The sequence below is a fragment of the Parasteatoda tepidariorum genome, chromosome 8 (genome assembly GCF_043381705.1).
Source record: "Parasteatoda tepidariorum isolate YZ-2023 chromosome 8, CAS_Ptep_4.0, whole genome shotgun sequence".
NCBI classification, from domain to species: domain Eukaryota; kingdom Metazoa; phylum Arthropoda; class Arachnida; order Araneae; family Theridiidae; genus Parasteatoda; species Parasteatoda tepidariorum.
In genome coordinates this window covers 24,096,875-24,116,329 of record NC_092211.1, presented here as the reverse complement: position 1 = coordinate 24,116,329, position 19,455 = coordinate 24,096,875, and the positions used below count along the sequence as shown (strand labels likewise).

At 31.7% G+C, this 19,455-nt stretch overlaps 1 non-coding gene and 1 pseudogene across 1 annotated transcript; both read left to right on the top strand.

Moving 5' to 3' along the window:
• Window positions 1-609: 609 nt before the first annotated feature.
• On the top strand, window positions 610-772 carry LOC122268824 (U1 spliceosomal RNA). The gene has a single exon (XR_006224702.1). It is a non-coding gene; the product is annotated as a U1 spliceosomal RNA (small nuclear RNA).
• A 7,323-nt stretch (window positions 773-8,095) lies between these two features.
• On the top strand, window positions 8,096-8,973 carry LOC139426345 (uncharacterized; annotated as a pseudogene).
• Window positions 8,974-19,455: the final 10,482 nt, after the last annotated feature.

Below are 19,455 nucleotides of genomic sequence, written 5' to 3'. Positions count from 1 at the left end.
AGTAGATTCAAATTTTAAAATTTTACCTTTATTTCTATCGATAATAAAAATTCTTATTCACAAACACTAAAAATTAAAGAATTATAATTCTTTTGCTTAACACTGCATGCACCACACCTAAATATAGAAACAATACAAAGCACTAAAAGTTAGTTCTCCATTTTTTGCAACGTGGGTTAACGTTATATTTAGAAATATTCTTTCTTTGAACATGGACTTAAAAAATTATTAACTCATTTAAGTGAGAAAAAAAAATGATAATTTTAGACATGCAAGGATTTTCTTAAATAATTAACCATAATAAATTTTTAACTATACATATGTATAAGTGTACTTTATTGCTTATTATTTTTTAACTTTAATATTGAATATCATACAAAGCCATCACTTTTCATTGACTTTGAACTGTTTTATAGCACCAATACTTTATTAAAATTTTTCTTTTCGATTAAATGCTCAATATGCGTAATTTAATGTTAAAAAAGTTTTATTTACGTAGTTATTGAGAAATAATATTCTTTTTGAAAATATAAATTTTAACATCAATTAAACTACCAGGATAAACTCAATATTAATTTTATCATTATTATCTCCACTACACTTTCGAGCATACTTACCTGGCACTGGGATATGCCTTGATCATCAAGGAGGCTTCCCCGAGCAGAGACCTTTCATTGCACTTCGATTGGTTGACGTTCGCCACATCCACAAATTGTGGTTGCTTGGGGTGCATAATTTTTGGTAGTTGGGACTGCGTTCGCGCTGTCCCTATTTAATTAAATAAGAGATATCCCGTCATTTTGGTAAAATTTTTCCTTTAATTGACTACACTACGAGCAGAAACGCCTACTTTTTATTCGAGCTTCACTCATAGAAAATACGTGATAATTCCAAGTAAAACTGTGCATAAAGCGAATTAAGATTTACCTCCCTCGATCTTTACGAGGTACTTTTTTAACACAGCGACAGTACTCAAATAACATTGCGATTTCTATAGAAGCTCCAATAATCACAGCGATAACTACACTGTCAAAGTGTAAAGAGCTTAACCTTGCAATCATCTGAGAAAAAAAAAGGTCTTGTGATGCTATTGTCCATTTAGTTAATTCTTTAAAAACATAAAAATGAAGTTTAAATATTTTCATAACGTTATTATATTTTAACATAGAATTTATTAAAATAATATACTTAATTTAGTGTATTATTTTGTATTTAATAAAGTACGCAGTTTCAAAGTATAACACGTGATCATTACGAAGGAGCGTCATCACTCATTATACAAAAGTGATGCTTCTATTGGTTCGACTAGCCATTGATCAATGAAACTCACGACAGTGGTCAGCCAGCAGGAAACTATAACCATTTCAGTTATCAAGGATTATTAATTCTTTCCTATCAGAGGAATGACCTTTATGAGTTAATTTATTGTTTTAAAAACTCAAAGTAATATTCAAACATGGTAATTTAAGTTTCTAAAAATGTGCCGTAGAATATAGCTAATATTATCAAACATTATTAACATCCTTTCAGTAGGGAGCACCATTTTCCCTCAGTATTTTATCAAGGAATTGGGTGGTTAGAAACTTCTAATTCTAGTACAGACACAAACTGGGTTTCAAGTATCAAAAGCTTGGCCAGTTTATTAATGGTTTCATATAAACGTAAAAAAAGCAGCATATCACAGCTTTGCTTATATTACAGCTGTTGTTTTTTTCTTTAAGAAACACCCTGAATCTTAAAAATATTTCCAAATTACTGGATTTATTGTAAATTAATACTGTTGATATATATATATATGGGTCATTCTCACAAAAATGTGATTTTTCTAGTCCCTTATTAATAAATATAAGAAAATACAGCATATTTCTTAATATTTTTCTTCATCATTTTTCGTAAAGTTCAAACTAATCAAATATATGCATTTCTGCTAAATGAATTTAATATTTCGTTCTTATTTTTTAATAAACATAACTTCAAAATCCCCTCCGTGGACGTCCCTACGTCTGTGACACAAACTAATTATTAATGGCTGTTAAACAATTTAAATGTCATTCCAATGATTTTTGTAGTTTTAATTAGTTAAATGCTTATAGTAACTTTTTATTTAATATTTTTTTTAAAATTTTTTTTCTTCTTTTTTTACAAAATAAATGACTAGTAAACTTTGTCCTTCAAAAATGAAGTCTCACTCCGCGGACGATTAATCAGTAAATATGCAATAGAGGGCAGCATATCTGAAATCCCTGTAAGACAGCTGGTTGGTGGGAAAAGGTAACCATTCTATTTTCTAGCGTTAACTATCAGTTGTTTTTGTTCTCTTTGGTGCCAGTTTTGGATTGTTGCGTTCAACTGAGGTTTGGCAAAGTCATCATAAAGATGGTAAGAGAAAATTATTTTATATTTGATAAATAAATTTTAGATGGCAAAAATAGTATATTTAATAAAAAGATCTGCACCAGTTTTGTAACCTTAAAATCAAAAATCAGTAAAATTCAAGAACTAGTTTTTGTTTCCTCCGTGGACATAGCAAGCCCATGGAAGAGATGACACAGTCAATGGAAGAGACAATGTGTTAGATAACCATAATACATTTTTATTAATTAAACTATTTTATTTCAATTGGTATTTTTTAAAAAGGAACAAATGCGTTAATTTATTTTTAAAGAAAATCAATTAAGTTTAACTTTTTCTTATCGGAGAAGTAAATATTGGAAATATTTTTCTAAATAATTTCTGCGATGTTTAAAAATTTTTTTTCTCTTCAAAATTTAGGAAAAAGATGGCAAAACCAAAATGTAAAAAAAGAAAGCAATCAAATGTTCAAATCCAAAAGAGAGGGAAAAAGAAAAAACTTAGCATGAAACAAGCTAGACAGAAATTAAAAGAAAACCCTGTATTGAAGATAGTAAAAAAGCGTGAGAGAGAGAACGTTGCGACTAAAGAAAAGCCTTGTGGAAAAATTAAAAGTGTTCAAGAAATGAATGAGCGTGAAAAGAGAAAAATGAGAAAAGTTTGGAAAGAAAAAGCAAGAAAATATCGTAAACAAAGAAAACGTTTGTAAGAACCTGAAGGATTAATCATATATGCAACTCCGAGCTCATCTTCTCTATTGAATAATAATAACATTGTCAAAGAAAATAATTCTAATAAAAAAAAAGATAGAAGAGAAAAACTAAATACTAGATTTGAAGGATATTAAAAAAAAATTAAGCAGATTGCAGGAAAGTAAAGAAAAGAATGTCCGTTGACTATCACATCTCCAGCGTGGACAAGACCGAATTTCAAATCTTGTAAAAAATAAAATAGAAAACTTGACCATTATTATAAGGACATATAACAAAAATAAATAAAGGCATTTATGCAATTTTTATCACTTTTTTAAATACTTTAATTTAAGAAAACATTTTAGTCTATTTATGCTTTTTCAGTTTTCCAGATTTTTAATAAGTTTTTTTTTTTACGATAACTAAAAGAAATTTTAAAATATTTTTAAAAATAATCGTACTTTAATTTCTTTTCACCTTCTCTTATCATTAATCTTTATTATTTTCTCAATATTTTAACTTCATTTTCACTCACCCAAATCATTTACTTATCTTCTTTACTTTTTTCTTCTTTGCACACCCAAAAGATAGCTTTTAATAAAAAGTAGGCGTTACTACTTAGGCATACCCGAATCCGATGAAGCTCCGAATAGAAAGTAGGCGTTACTCTTAACTTCCAATAACGATTTTGGATTGTGCGTTTAAGTTCCTCCCGTTTCAGTTTCTCTCTTAGCATTCTCGGATGCTATCTCTGCTTTATGAAACTGAATAGGAAACTAGTAATTGGTGCACCGGAGTACCTGGCCAAACAGGCCACCTCCGTAAATGATAAGATTACGAACTGAATCAAAGACCATCGATGTTAAAATTATTTGGGATAGTAAACTTAATGTTAGGTAGTTAAATATTAGTGTGGAAAAAGAAGATAGGAAGGACAGCACAAAACAGGGATAACACAGACAGGTAATAACATAAGCAAACAAATGAAGTTATTAGTCTTTGAAAAAATTACTTTATATTATTTTTGTTATTTATTTATTATTTATAATTATTAACAAATAAGCAGTTAGTGATTAGCATTGTTAGTACTTGTGTTAGTAAATTGATTCAGAATGAGCCGCAGTAATTCCTAGAAGGAGGGGGCCAACCCAAGCAGGTGGAAAAGGGTAATGATGAAATGATGATAAAGGAGATGAGGAGCCAGTCAGGGGGAAGGAAAAATCAGCAATACGACTCAAACGATGTTTTGAAGATTTTCATAGTAATGGAGAATGGCCTTAGGTCGTCTCCTGCAATTAGGGTCATCTGGGTCGTAGTTAGAGGAAGACCATATAAGGGGGTTGGAGTGTCCAGTGCTCTTAAGGAAATACTTAAGAGAGCTATTTTTGTTTAAGTCAAGAAGGCTGGGCGTACACATGTCACTACGAATATTTTTGTGCCTGAAATACCAGGGTGAATTTGTGATATTGCGGAGGGTTTTGTTATAAGCATTTTGTAAGAGTTTAAGATTTGTCTTTACCCCCCCCCCCTTAAGGCGGGAGCTGGATATGTTAATAGGGGGTGAGAAATATTTAAAAATATTAAATTCTGTTATTAGTGCTGAGGGGGAGTTCTTTTTTAGAATAGGATAAAGTGTACATTTTGTTGCTATGAATTTGTTTTTAATGTTTTTAAAATGATATTTAAATGTCAGGGTTTTATCCATAGTGACACTTAAGGACCTAAGTACGTGACATTCGTTTCCCATTTGAAAGAGAAGTTGTTATCAATGATAACATCCTTCTTGTAGTCCCTTTTTCTGGTGAATAGCACCGCCTGAGTTTTGTCGATATTGAGGGCAAGTTTCCAATTTTGGAAGTAGTCAATGATGGTGTAGAGATGATAAATAATATTCCTGTTGATATCGCTGATATACTTGCTTTGTGTGGCAATGGCTGTATCGTCAGCGTACAGTGCAGTCAGAATACTAGGATCTCTAGGAATACCGTTAATAAAAATTAAAAATAGGAGGGGTCCTAGTTTGCTCCCCTGGGCAACACCGCTATTAATGGGTCTTAAGGTGGAGAAAAAGGTGTTGCAGTTGGCCATGAAATTTCTGTGTGTTAGGTAGGATCGTATAATTAGAATAAGTGGTCTAGGGAAATTGTATTTAATTAATTTAAAGATAAGGGCATCGATCCATACCTTGTCGAAGGTCTTAGCTAAATCGAGAAAGACGGCATCTGCGTGTTTGTTGTGAAGCCATCCTTCGTGTATATATTCAATGAGCATGATGAGTTGGTGTTGTGCGGAATGTTTAAAGCGAAAGTCAAATTGCTCATCGATAATAATGTGGTTATCATCGCAGAAGTCTCTCATTCTACACAAGATGATGTCCTCAGCAATTTTGCTCAGTGAGGAGAGTAAACTGATGTGTCGATAGATGTCTGGTTTTGCTGGGTCTTTTACTGGCTTTAGGATAGGTATAATGACTGCTATCTTCCAATCAGTGGGGAAGTATGATAAGCGTAGCGCTGAGTCAATGATGCATGTTAAATAGTGAATGTAGTTAAGGGAGAGTGCTTTGTTAAGTCTATTATTTATGTTATCTTTGCCGGGTCCCTTATTAATCTTAAGTTTTTTAATGGAGTTGATTACATCACTAAGAGGGACCGGGGTGTGGGTGTCAGGGTCAGAGCTACAAGAAAGAAAATTATTAATACCACCTCTAACCTATAGGTTAGTAGCATCATTTCCTGCAAAGGTCGTTGGTAAACTGCAATTCAAGACTGTCAGCAATGATGTTGGCTTTCATATTGTCATCGAAGAAGACAGAATTATTACGTTTGAGGGGTGGGATGCATGCATGAAGATTTTTAGCCTTAAATTTATTGACCGCTTTCCAAATTGAGTTATCTTGGATAGATAGCTCTTTGATATATTTGGTGTCGGAGGATTGCTTGTGTGCCCGAAAATCTCTCCTAATTTTAGCATTGATCTGATTCATTCGAGCTTCATCATTTGGGTCACGGGACTGTTGCCACAACCTCCTGATGTTGTTTCTAACTCTGATAAGATCTCTGATATGAGAGGGTGCATTGCAGTAATTGTTTTCCTCCATAAAAAGGAAGCCTCATCCTTAGCCTTGTTAATAGAATTAGTAAAGCTGTCAACAAATTGATCTAATTGGGTTGGGGTGTCGACTGGGGAGGTAAATGATCAGAACAGAGTACATTTAAGGTACTAGTATTGATGAAGTAATTTAAATTTCAAGAAAGGGCGAAGTCTACAGTATTAGCTGATAAGTTCGAGATCCTGGTATTGGTGGGGGGTAGTGTACATTTAATTTAGCTAAGTTGTTGAAATTGAATAGAGAGGTGCCCAGGCGGTTGCTATCATATTGTTCCATGTGCTGTGTGGCGTTGAAGTCACCAACCAAAGAGTTAATCAAACCATTGGAAATTAGATTTTCAAAGTCACTGATAAAGGCGGCCGGTGCGTTGGGGGGAACATAGACACTAGAAATGACAACAGATTGAGATGGGGAGAAAAATAGCTCAAGGGTCGTTGCTTCTATATAATTGAAGTTAAGGTAATCAAGAAGTTTATGATTAATATTCCTTTTGTGATGATGGCAGTTCCACCACAGGCTTGTGTATGCCATTGATGTGACTTGGTGTTTTAAATTAGATAATTAGGTATTTTAAAAAGTGAGCAGTGACACGTTTGGTTTCCTCGATTAGTAATATGTCAGGGGAGTATTGGTTGATAAATGTTTAAGTTTGTTAATTTTACTATGGAGGCCATTGGCATTCCATGATATAACAAGAAGGCTTTTAAATTTACTGAAAAAGGAGTTGTTCATTTATTATTATTAGAGGGGACTGATTTTGAGAAAAGAATTTTGATTAGATCTACTGTGCTATCAGCGTTTTCTAGTTTATCAACCAGTTCAAAGATATTACCGAATTTATTCTCTAAAATTTCGATAAATCGAGCAACTTTTTGAAAAGTGTTTTCTACACGTTTATCGGCGTTTAGGGAATCTATGTCATCGGGGAGCAGATCAACATCTCTGCTGGCCACTTGGGCATAAGTCGGTTGACCCAGAGGACGGGTGTACCTCTGTTGGGTAACGTTAAATTGATTGTAATTATTTCTGTAATCTATTGTTTATAAATATGCTGATTCTGGTCTGAGGGGCTTTAGTACATTTTCCATAACTGGCTGTGTGCTCACCACCGCAAACTGTCAGACAAAGTACTGCTCTGTTCTCTATCTACTTGGCTGTGGCGGAGAGAGTTGTCTCTTCTGGTACACGCATTGGTATGTCTGCAGACGGCATTGCTCTTTGGTGCTCCGGAGCTGACATGTATATCCTTGAGTCTAAACGCAATGACTCATTAAAGGCATTGTCAGAATTTGCTGAAGTTCTTAAACTCAACTTTAATGCCGCTAAACCAATCACTACCCGGTTTAAAACAAGTAAACACGTATATAGCTATCAACCTAAACTGATGTTTGAAAACCAAAATCTTGCCTATGAAAAGCACCCAAAGTAGTTCGGATATATAATTGATCCTGAATTTACAAGTAACAAACACATTGATTACAAAGTTTAGAAGGCAAGAAAACGTTTAAACATTCTTAAATATATTACAGGTAAAGAATGGGGAGCAGACGCCTCTACCATTAGAACTACATATCTTTCACTCATCAGACCTATTCTTGAATATGACTTTCCCGTCTATTGCTGTGCCTCAATTTACAACTTGACAAAATTAAATCAAGTTCATCTGAGTGCAGCTCGGATAATTACTGGATTGCAGAGGAGCTGCACTTCAGAAATAGTCCTTTTCGAAGCTGATTTAGAGCCTCTTCACGTTCGGAGACAGGCCAGCCTTACAAAATATTTTAGCAAACTTTACAGCTATGGCTCTCAAAGCAATACCTCACAGTATCTTTGCAATTGGGAAAACCACTAGAGACTCAAGAAAAATAGCCCTTTTAGTCAGGCTTTGTCTCAAAATGCTATTGTTAAAAATGTTGAACCACATTCTCGTCATTTCTGCATGACTCCAACAGAAGATTTTCCCAGGGTTCATTTTCATTACAACCTTTCTTACTCCATCAATAAAAAGAATACTTTACCGGAACATCTTAGGCAACTAGCCTTGGAAATCATAAATAATATCCCTAGAAGTGACATGAAATTGTATACCGATGGCAGTAAAACTGACAATCTTGCAGGTAGTGGCATTTATATCGAAACACTTCGCAAAACTTTTACTCTTAGTCAACGTAACCCAGACTTCTGTTCCGGTTTTAGAAGTGAATTACTAGCAGGGGATGCGGGACTTGAAGCCATTTTGAGGGCAAATGATTATGGAAATCTTTGGATTCAGACTGATAGCCGAAGTTCAGTGGAATATCTTAATAATTGGATTCATATTTGTGGTAAAGACAAATATATCTATCCTTCACAATTGGAAGTGCATCTCACTTCATGATATTCATTTCCAGTGGATCCCATCCCATGTTGATCTATTTGGTAGCGAGAAGGCAGACTGTCTAGCAAAGGACGACTGCAGCCTGCCTACTTCTGCATCTGATGATTTTACCTACCTAGAACTTTTTTCTCAGATGAACAACTTAAATGGGAGGATTTGGTCGATGCCTCCCACTTATGATTGGTATAGGGCTAGTAAGCTGGAACAGTCGTTGATTCTTCTATGCAACAGAAAAACCAATACTTGCCTTATACGCTTTGCAAGTGGATACTTTTTCTTATGGTATAAAATCCTGCCCTCTTTGTCCAAAATGCCACCAACATCAGGCTTCAGTTGAAGATATTTTAAGCTGCTTGGGACTTCTTCGGGAAGAAATTTACACTTCTCCTCACCTTGTTTCCGACTTTTTACTCGTCAATGGATTTATGGATCTAGTCTGACGCCGTCAGATCTTTGGAGATAAGTAACAACTACAACATAACTAAAAGAATAATTCGTATCACTCCATGGGTGAAAGCCCTTATATAGCAAGACGGAAAAGAGAAAAACCTGGTACGTAAAACATTTCATTCCAGCATTTTTTTCCGAAAAAAATGAAATATCTGTAACTATCAAGATTTCTTTTATAATTCTGGCATATATATAAAACTGCTTCTTTTCTAAGATAAAGTAGATATTCTTGAAAAATTTAAAAAAAGAATAAGTAAACTCCTCCCCAAAACTAGCTATTACTGAAATGGTTTTACTACCAGCCTTTCCTCTTTTCCATCTCGCTTTCACCCCTGTATCACTCTCAAATGTCTGAGTATCTGTGTGCCTATCAGCTGATGAGAGCTACTTACATGTGATTGCGAAGAGGGTGCATATATGAACAGTTTAATTTTTATGTGTAAGACGTATCAGTTTCATAAAGCAGAGATAGTATCCGAGAATGCTAAGAGAGAAACCAAAATGGGAGGAATTTACACGCACAGTCGAATAACGAAACTTGAAAATTAAGAGTAACGCCTACTTTCCATCCGCAACTTAAACTGAATTGAGTATGCTTAAGTGGTAACACCTACTTTTTATTAAAAGTTATCTTTTGGGTGCATAAAGAGGAAACTCACAATTTAAATAAAATCGAACGTGTCAAACGGGTTCGAAGAAATCGAATCGAAGAAGCACGTTTCAATTACTTAAGGGTATAACAAAGCGTTTCGTATGTTTTTGGTTGAATTTTAATAACGAAATAGGTCGCTTAAACATATTAAGAGTCTGGATTGGATAGAAAATAATTGGTTTGATATAACAGCAGCATCAATTTTAAGTTTAAGGCTATTAAAATTGTAAAAAATTTAAGATAGTTCACGAGTTTCGCTCTATTGTATGTTCGGTAACGAAAGATTGGTTAAGATTTGTATAACTTTCCTCATTAATCTTACGAAATTTGTTGATTCGTTAATTTTTGTGCTGATTACCAAAATTAATGGAGATTGATGGAAATGCTGCCGAAGTTATTCATGTGGGTTCTTAGTAATACAGAAAATAATTAAAATACAGAAAATATCTAAAAATGCAAACACAAAAAAATAAAAAAACTATTTGCTGAAATGAAACAAAATTAATAGTAGGTTTAAAAAAAGAATGCACAGCTTCTACTTTTTAAATTTTTTTAAGCAAATTTAAGGAAAAAAAAATGTTTATTAAAAAGCTAAAGACTGCGTGCTATCCACAGTCGTTTTTATACAGGGTAAAACTTTTACAAAGATTATAACATACTTTTTTCAAACTTTTAAAAAAAGAAGTTGAAAATAATAAGGGTTGCGAGTTAAAACAAGTGTGAAAAAGTTTAACTGTGGGAACCATATGGGGTGATAACGCCCATAATGGAAATTTATATTACAGCTCATTGGACCTACCATGAAAAGTAACGCCTTCTTTCTACTCAGTGCGTTAGTTAGAATTGTCCGAAGTGCAATGATTATCTCATGTTAAACAACGCATGAAATGAATTAGTTTCATTTTCCTAACATTTAATTAAGTATGAGAAGTTCATTTTTTAAGAAACTTGAGAATAATGTTAGACATTTTGGGACTCTCGACAAACATTATATGTGAGTATTTTTAAGTATTTTTAAGAAGTAGTATTTTTAAGAAGCTACGGCTGTTACACTGTTAGAAACACCGCGAATCGGTGAGTCTGCTTGGAAAATCTAATTGGAAAACAGTAAATTTATTCATTCTTAAATATTCACCTCCCAAGTTTTTAATTTAAAAACACAAACCTTTTTGAAGTTATACTTCTTATGCGACTTCCAACAAGGTTGTGTTAAACGTTTAACGCTACATTTTTATTGGCCGGGAAATCACGTGGTAGGATTCAGTTTTCCCTCATTCATTTCCATATTGCTCTGGTTCTCACTAGCATAAAAATAATAAAAGTCATAAAAGTATGGTTTTTCTATAAATATTTTTTTAGTTTGTTTTGATACACACATAATTTAATAGGGTAGTATTTTTTATTTTCAAATTTAGTGGATAACAATTGTAAAAAATGAGTGAAAACAATCCCACGGACAATGCGACGGATTTAAGGTTATGTCAAGGTACGTCTCTTGTGAATATCAATTGATTGTTAGGTTTTCTCTTCTGAAATTACATTATGACGCATTCACATACATTATTAATACAAATACATTTTCCAGGGCGAGACGATGAGGCAACCACAAGCACTTCCACTGGTTCAAGAGGTCCACGAGGGAAAAATGCACAATATTACCGTTATTACAGAGCACGGAAGCGAGCGGAGCAGGAAAAAGAGTCGTTGAATAGAACTAGTGATCCTTCTACGACTGCTGATTCTTCTACAATTAACGTCGCAGGTTACGAAGTTTAACTTCTTCCGCGAGGAGGGACTCCATGCACTATTTTTTTTCTACTTTCTCTAGTTTGTAAAGGTTAAAACCTTTTTAATAGTCATTCTAAAGCTATAAAAAAATAAAAGTTTGTTCCATTAACAATCTGCAGAAAAAGAATTAGAATTGTATAGAGCTCGAAATATTTAAGAAAACTTACTAGGTAAAAAAGGTCTAAAATTTTAAGCTGTAAGTTACTATTTTTTTTACTTTCAAAAATAATGAATTAAAAAAAAATCTACTGTAAATCCAAGTTACTGGACAGCATTTGTACTAGATTTCGTTTTCAAATTATTATAAAAATATGCTCATTCTAATTTTATTTGAAGACTATCAGTTATGAATTTTATAACAATATTTTAGTATTTAATAACTAGGGGTTATATCTCCTATTCGTTGCCGCTTATCACTCCGATCACTATGATTATTTCTATTTGCTCGTGTGCCCCTACTTCTCACATTCACAATTAATTTCCACGACAAATTTGATTGATAAATAATTTAAAAGTGTAATATCCTATACTTGTAATTTATATATATATATAATATACCTCTGAATGTACATTATATACAATATATATTATAGCCTTACAGTATGTATTGTAAGGCCAGGATAGCCAGGTTGGTAGGGCGTTGGACCCATGTCCAAGAAGTCGTGGGTTCGATCTTCGCCGCGTAGTACCTGGTGATTGGTGCATGCTAAATTTGTCGGGCCACAATGTCCTCTATGTTCCCATAATAAATTAACATCTCTGGGGGTACTGAATTGGAGATTGATCGCTCTCTGGTTCAGGTCAAAATTGCGATCTGTGTATGAATGAATGAATTATTGAAGAACAATATCTCAATATTTTTTAACTTCTGTTCTCAACAAACTTGCAACTGATAACTTCAGATTTCGGGATCGCATACTGTGTGTATTACGGTAAAATAATTTTTTTTTTGTCTTCAATTCATTACAAATTAAAGTGAAGTCAAAATTTCTTACTTTATTCCAATGAATTAATGTGATTTCTAACATGCAGAACTGCAATAGTTGTAGAATATTCTTCTATATAAAATAGTTTACATTTCTGTATATATATATAATTCAGAAAACAACAATAAAGAATCATCCGAATTACTTAAAATAGTATCATTTGTGCTGATTATTAATAAATATATTATCGTTTTCTTGGTAAGTATTTTTTAGTTTTGAAAGAATAATTTCAACTAGAATTCAGCTATTCTGTTTTTAAGCTCCATATTCAAATTCATATCGAGATCTTGCAATTATAAAATTTTGCTGTGTGCTATGTTATCTAAAAGTAATGAAGGGATAAACTATGCATATATTAATTGAAAATAAATTTTCAAACGAAGACATTTCATTGAGAATCGCGTTTTATTGGGAATTGCTATTAACGGTACCAATCGGGAAATATTTGAAACAGTCATTTGATATGTTGCATTTACAGTTTATATTGTTACATTAATAGGTTACAGACTATTACCGTTATCTGTTAAGCTTAAATTATGCAGGTTGAGATTATTGATGTTAGTTAATAATTGCATAAAATAATGTTGTACCCCAGGTGATTTAGTTGAAGAGAAAAAAAAGTATTGCTTGCTAAGATACGTGGTCTCCGGAAAAGCAAAACAGAGTACCGACGACCGGATCCATAGAATTGGTCCTATCACTTCCGGGGTGCACGATTCCAAATCCCAATGGTCCTCAGCCTATTGCCAGGGAATATTTGATTTTTCCCCTCATTCTCGGGAAAACGCTATTCTAAGCAATGACGTCAGAATTGATTTGTGCGTGCGCAACATGCCTTGTACTGTCCTGTGACACTGCCCTGCGTCTGCAAGGCTTTTCAACCGTTTTGTTTATTTTCATTTGAAACTGAGAGCGCGAAACGTCGTGGATTAATAATGCTATGAAGTAAGTAATTTATCATTTTCTTTAAACTTCTGTTTGTGATTGCAACTGATAAAATCTTTAAACATTTAAAGAGTATTGAATTTTATTCCTTATTATAAATGTTACTCGTGTCTTGCAATAATACACTATTAAAAGGTTTGAATAATGCTGTGCTGTGACGTTTTTCTTTTATGTCCCCAAAACGTTAAGTTTTAAATTGCAATATGTAAATTGTTTTTTTTTGACAACTTAATTTTGCTATTCACATCCATGTGTAAATTGTTAAGTTTATATTATGCTTCAGAAAAGAGATAATTATCAACTACTAACAGGAAGAGAAATTACTGTAGATATGGCACTAGTGTAGGCTACATGAAAAGTTTAAATTGCTTTTATACATTTTATTCTCATCATTACTTCTGATATGTATGAGAGTTTCGTATAAAAAACACATTANTAAGTTCGTTTAAAAAATAAATTTAATCTTTACGTTTTAAAAGTTTTATCACTGTTAGATAAAACAAATTGTAAAATTAAACAGATTGTCTGAAAAAAGTTCGATGCTTAGAAATAACGTTAATGTTGCAACACTTTTATCATTTTTATTTATGCTCACCAAGAGACTGCTCGAGAGGTAATATTAAATTTCGGGAAAAATAGCTTCGAGGAAAATAAAACCCGTTTTTAGTAGAACAGATTAGTTAGAAAACATATTTTTGATTAAATTTAATAACGTTTAGAATTTTATTTATTGAATACATTAAATTATTTACAATATTAATTATTGTAATAAAGATTATTTACATCATTAATTTAGAATTTTGACTTCTTTTTTTCCTGACACTTTAAATAGATATTTTCAAAAATTAACTACTGTTGCATTTTAACTTAATACTCAAAAATTTGTCTAATAGGAAATAAAATATTTATTCTAATATAAAAGTTTTCAGTGCCGAATAGAGAAAAATATAAGATTAAAAGCATTAAACTAATAAAAGAAAATAATAAAAGAGTTCAATTAGAAATTTTACTTTGTATTTCATGTACAATCTAATTCCATAAGTTACAAGGAAAATTGAATTGTACACGCAAAGTGACTAGTAGAAAAGCTTTCGAAATTTAAACGAAAAATACTTAAATAAAAGAGAAAGCAATTAGAATTTTTACTTTGTACTAAATGTAGATTGAAACTAATAACGAACTTATAATTAAAATACCTTACTTTTATTGTGATAGAAATTGCAATTTATGCAACTTTTTATGAGGTAAATTTATGCAACTATTATAGGTCAATATATATTTAATAATTTTTATACAGAAAACCTGAAACTTAAAAAGTAACAGTTAAAAATATTTTATTTTACAAATAAAAAAACCATAATCATTTTATGGACATTAAGAAAATTACAATGCCCCTCCACAAAAAACGTAATTTTCTTAAAAATAGTAAGCGCATTTAAAACTACATCTTTCAGCCAACTAGCAAATAAAATATATACAATCTATACAAAGGTAAAAACAGTTGAAATTTTGCAAGAAAGGTTCAGGATGTTAAATCTTTGCACCACAGCCAGTTGTTAGCCTTGGCCGTCTGAACAATTTATTTCATACCAATCCATCACATGAGCTAATTTACTGCACTAATTTACTCCTATACAACTTAGCCACTTTTATGTTATGTTTTTTAAATTTGTTGCACTGAATCAAACTAATTCTACACTTTAATATACTAGTAAAATAAAGTATTTCCAATATAGCAACTATTTTTAAATAAAAAGAAGATAAACAAGTACTTAATGATTATTTTAAATGTACCTTAATTTATTTTCTAAATAGTACATAATTTGTATTCATTTTATGTATAGTAACAGAATTATACAATTTTATTGAAAATTAACACTGAGACTAATATACACTATTTTATATTTAAATACTAAAAATATTTCGTAGAATTTAATTATTCATCAAACACATAAGAATATACAAATAATTGGTTTTTTAAGCATTCCTATGTAATTTAAAAAACACAATTTCTTATGTACCACATTTTTTATTTAAATATATAAATTTAAAGGAAACATTTCAGAGCAAGATAAATATTGGGTTTTAGTAATCAAGAGGTAAAGATATACAAAATCTTCGGAATATACAGAAATGATATCGACATTTAAAGAGAACAAAACAAAACCGAAAGTCAACTGTTCCTTGGCGCTAAAGTATCTCGCCAAGGAAGCCAGCAAAGCTTTGCAACTATTTCAGCTAAAAATAGAGTATATATTGAAATATACTTAAACATTATAAGTTTAAAGTTTAAGAAACAATAAAAACTTATGTTAAATGCAAAAAAAGTGAGCAAAAACGAGCGTAATTGATTATTAAAGCAAATAAAACATGATTATCAGAGCATGACTGAGTATCGGAAAAATTTTAAAATCAATTTTAAAATAGAAAAAGTGAAAAAAAATGTCGCCCTTTCTTGTAAAAAGTTATCGGACAGTCCCTAGAAAACTTCTCCGTGCAGCAAAATGCTCAGGACTTTTGTACCATTCTTATTTCTGAATTAAAAAGACAGACAGTTAATTGCATCAGACGATCGCAATGCTAAACGAATGGACGGGAATCGAAGCGGTCTCAGTGAACGGCAAGTTTGGGCTACAGTCACGTGACTTTATCTTGTCCACGGGTCGGGGGTTATTCTACTCTCTCTACCCAGTATTTCAACTCTATGGTACGAACGGCCGGGGAACGGTAGAGCCGTACCCTTTCCTGAAAACTTCTTTCAAAATTAAGGCAGACTTTAAGGTATTCCACAACACAGTGATATAAAGTATAAAGATACGTATGTTTGTATTGATTTCTATGTAGAGATTTGTTTCTTTAAAATTTCCTAATCATTATTCATGTTTGTTCCAAACTGTCTATTAAACAACATTGAATTGAGGGTAGGATTTGTATGCTTTCCAGCCAGTATAACGCATCAATTGTAAATAAGGAAAACAAAAATGTAAATAGTAGTGTAACCAAGTGTATTTCCATGCACACAGCTTAATAGCCAACATGAGTTTGAAGTGAATATTAATCGGCTATGTCTTATTCAAACACCTTTGATTTGCTCATTGCTGTCAGGCTAACAATTGACCTCCATTTTAATTTTGCCATTACATAAAGCAAAATATATTTAGTTTAATTCATATTTCTAATAAGTATGTTAATTCCAAGTGTATTTTTCTGAGTTTCAACTGTTTTGAATTAAAAAAGATAATCGAGTTTTAGTTATATTCTTCTTAAATAATTCAAATGTTGTTTAGTTTTACTTACAAAGAAATGTCCTTCGTGTTTTAGGAAAATTTTAATCAAAATTGTTTATTTTGCTTAATGAGAGGGGAAAAGAATAACAAATTTTAAATAACTTATAATGCAAATGATTGACCACACAAAATAAAACTATTTGACCCTTTGCTTTTTAATATCACTTGGAAACAATCATCTCACAAACAGTATTTCAATGGATAATGTGGTGATCGTCCATGCCAAACTGACCATGGAGTTAGAACAGTAGTAATAGATCTTTTAGCCATAGTTACAAGTTTACACGGCCTAGATCACCCCCCAGTATTATATTTGAGATAAAATTTGCTGAATAAATATTTGTGATTCAATAACTTTTAGTATTAAATGCAGGGTTCGTTGATTTAAATCAGCTTGATTTAAATCACGATTTAAATCATGATTTAAATCAAATGATTTTTAAAAAAAAATCATTGATTTAAATCAACTAATTTTTTTATCTATATACATTGATTTTAAAAGTTAAAAAACAGTGTTTTAAATTTTTGATACTTTTATTATTTTCTTTTCTTAGTATTAAAATTTAATTTAAATAAATTGCTGCATTAATTAATTTNAGGCTGAGAGCAAGGTCGCAACTAGAAACTTTTTCGTCCCTCAATGAAATAGATATACCACAAAAACAAATTGAAAGAAATGTTATATTCCACAAGAACAAATTGTTAAGATAAGGCGTTCTGCATTCTAATTCCTCATAAATCTATCACTCCTTATCTCCCCTTCTGCTGACCAGACGAGTGGCCCTCTCGCCGTTCAAACCCCCTTCACCTAGCGTCCACCATGTAAAAGGGGGCGACCGCAAACGATTTGTAGCTTACAAATTATCAATTTGTAATTGTGGGATATCTATTTCACTGAGGAAAGCAAAAGTAGCCTGCTCTCGAGCTGAAGTAGCCTGCTCTCGAGCAAAAGTAGCCTGCTAGCGAAAAAGAAGATTTTAGCAAATCTTCACACAATATCTTTCATATATATATATATATAAACTAAATAGAAAAAATGTCACGTGGTCCCTTCATATGGGGCCCCCTTGACCATCGGGGCCCCGGGGCGGTGCCCCGACTGCCCCGGCGTAGTTACGGCCCTGGTTGTGGTACTAAACAAAATTATAAAGAATTGAAAAGTTAGGTTGTTCTGAGGAGTGTGCTGTTTAGCACTTTAGAGGGGTGTCCTGTGTGCCCTAGGGCAACTGACTTTCTGAAAACAGGCCTACTTCCTCCAAGAAGGTTCAACTGGTGTTGAGATTTCCTTCTAACTCTTACTTGGAGATTTGGAGGTGTTCACTAAATAAATTAAAAATTTTATTACTCCCTATCAACTCGATTTCCGTCACCTGGACCAAGGACTAAAAATTATTGGGTTAATTAAAGCATTAATGAGAATTAATTTAGTTAAATCAATGTTTTGGTGAAAATTAGTTGAAAAAACTATGGAATGTAATGTTTAAATAGGCCTTAAGAAGATACATATTTTTTTTTCTGTTTATTTACAAATATTTTTCCGATGTGTTTNAAAAAAAAAAAAAAAAAAAAAAAATACCATTTTGTTTTCGCTTGCATAAGAAAGAATATCAAACATTTGTCTTTTTTAAATTTAATAAGCCACAAAAAAGAAGGAACGTTACATTAAAGACTCACTATAAGAGTCTATGTAAAATCTCAATTAGCAGGTGATACAATACAAATAGTGAGTGTGAATAATATAAGTGATATACTATGAAATAGTGATATAATGTAAATAAGATCAAGTGATATAATATAATATAACAAGTGATAATACATCAAGTGATATAATATAATATAACAGAAAGGGAAAAAAAGAAAAATAATTTTAAAAATAGCAAAAAACCGGGGGAAAAAACTATTCCGAAGAAAAGGGGGAAAAATCGCCATAAATAATTAAAATTAACCGTTATTTATCATTAACTATTGCATTGGAACAATAACTATCATATTACATTCACTAATGAGGTTGAAATATAAAATAAAGCAAAATTTATTATAATTGGCTATTTAATCATGTTTTTTTCCGTCCTTTTATCTTCTATTCTTGCATTTTTTTTTATTCGCATTTTGCTAACAAGTTTGGTTTCTTCATAAATATTACTTAAATTTGTATATAATATCAAATGACTAATTATGAACTGCTTACAGTTCCTGGCTAAATTATTAGACGCACTATAAGATTCTAAGATAAATTGTAATTATCTGGTGATATTGTACATCTTGATTGTTTTTACGTGACTGAAACTGATTTGCACTTGTTTACGTTCGTGTATTAATTAATTAAATTATAAAATAAGATAAGTTTAGACGGTATATTATATAAATATAAAATATTTATTATATCAGGTATTATATTAGTATATTATAATAATTCGACCAAATTATTCACTACACTGTAGTTTTTTTTTAAAAATTATCTGTTTTGCACGAGTTTATATGCAATACTTTTACATTTAAACATACATGTAATGTGTTTATTTAACAAAAGCTGTATAGTATCACCTCATAACTAAGATTTTGCATAGAATCTTCAGTGCGTAAAATAGTTGGCCAGGAACTGTAGTTTTATTCAATTCATTGCAAATAATTGTTTAATTAACTAGTTTTGATAGCCATCAAAGTTTTTTTTATTTATTTAAGCTTAGAAAACAAATTACACAGTCAAATAATAGTTTATTTTCTGAGAATTTGCCATAAAAAAATTCTCCTCAGTTACCATTTCTCAAAAGTATTCAGAATAAATGTGAATTTACTAGTAAGCAAGTATTGTTG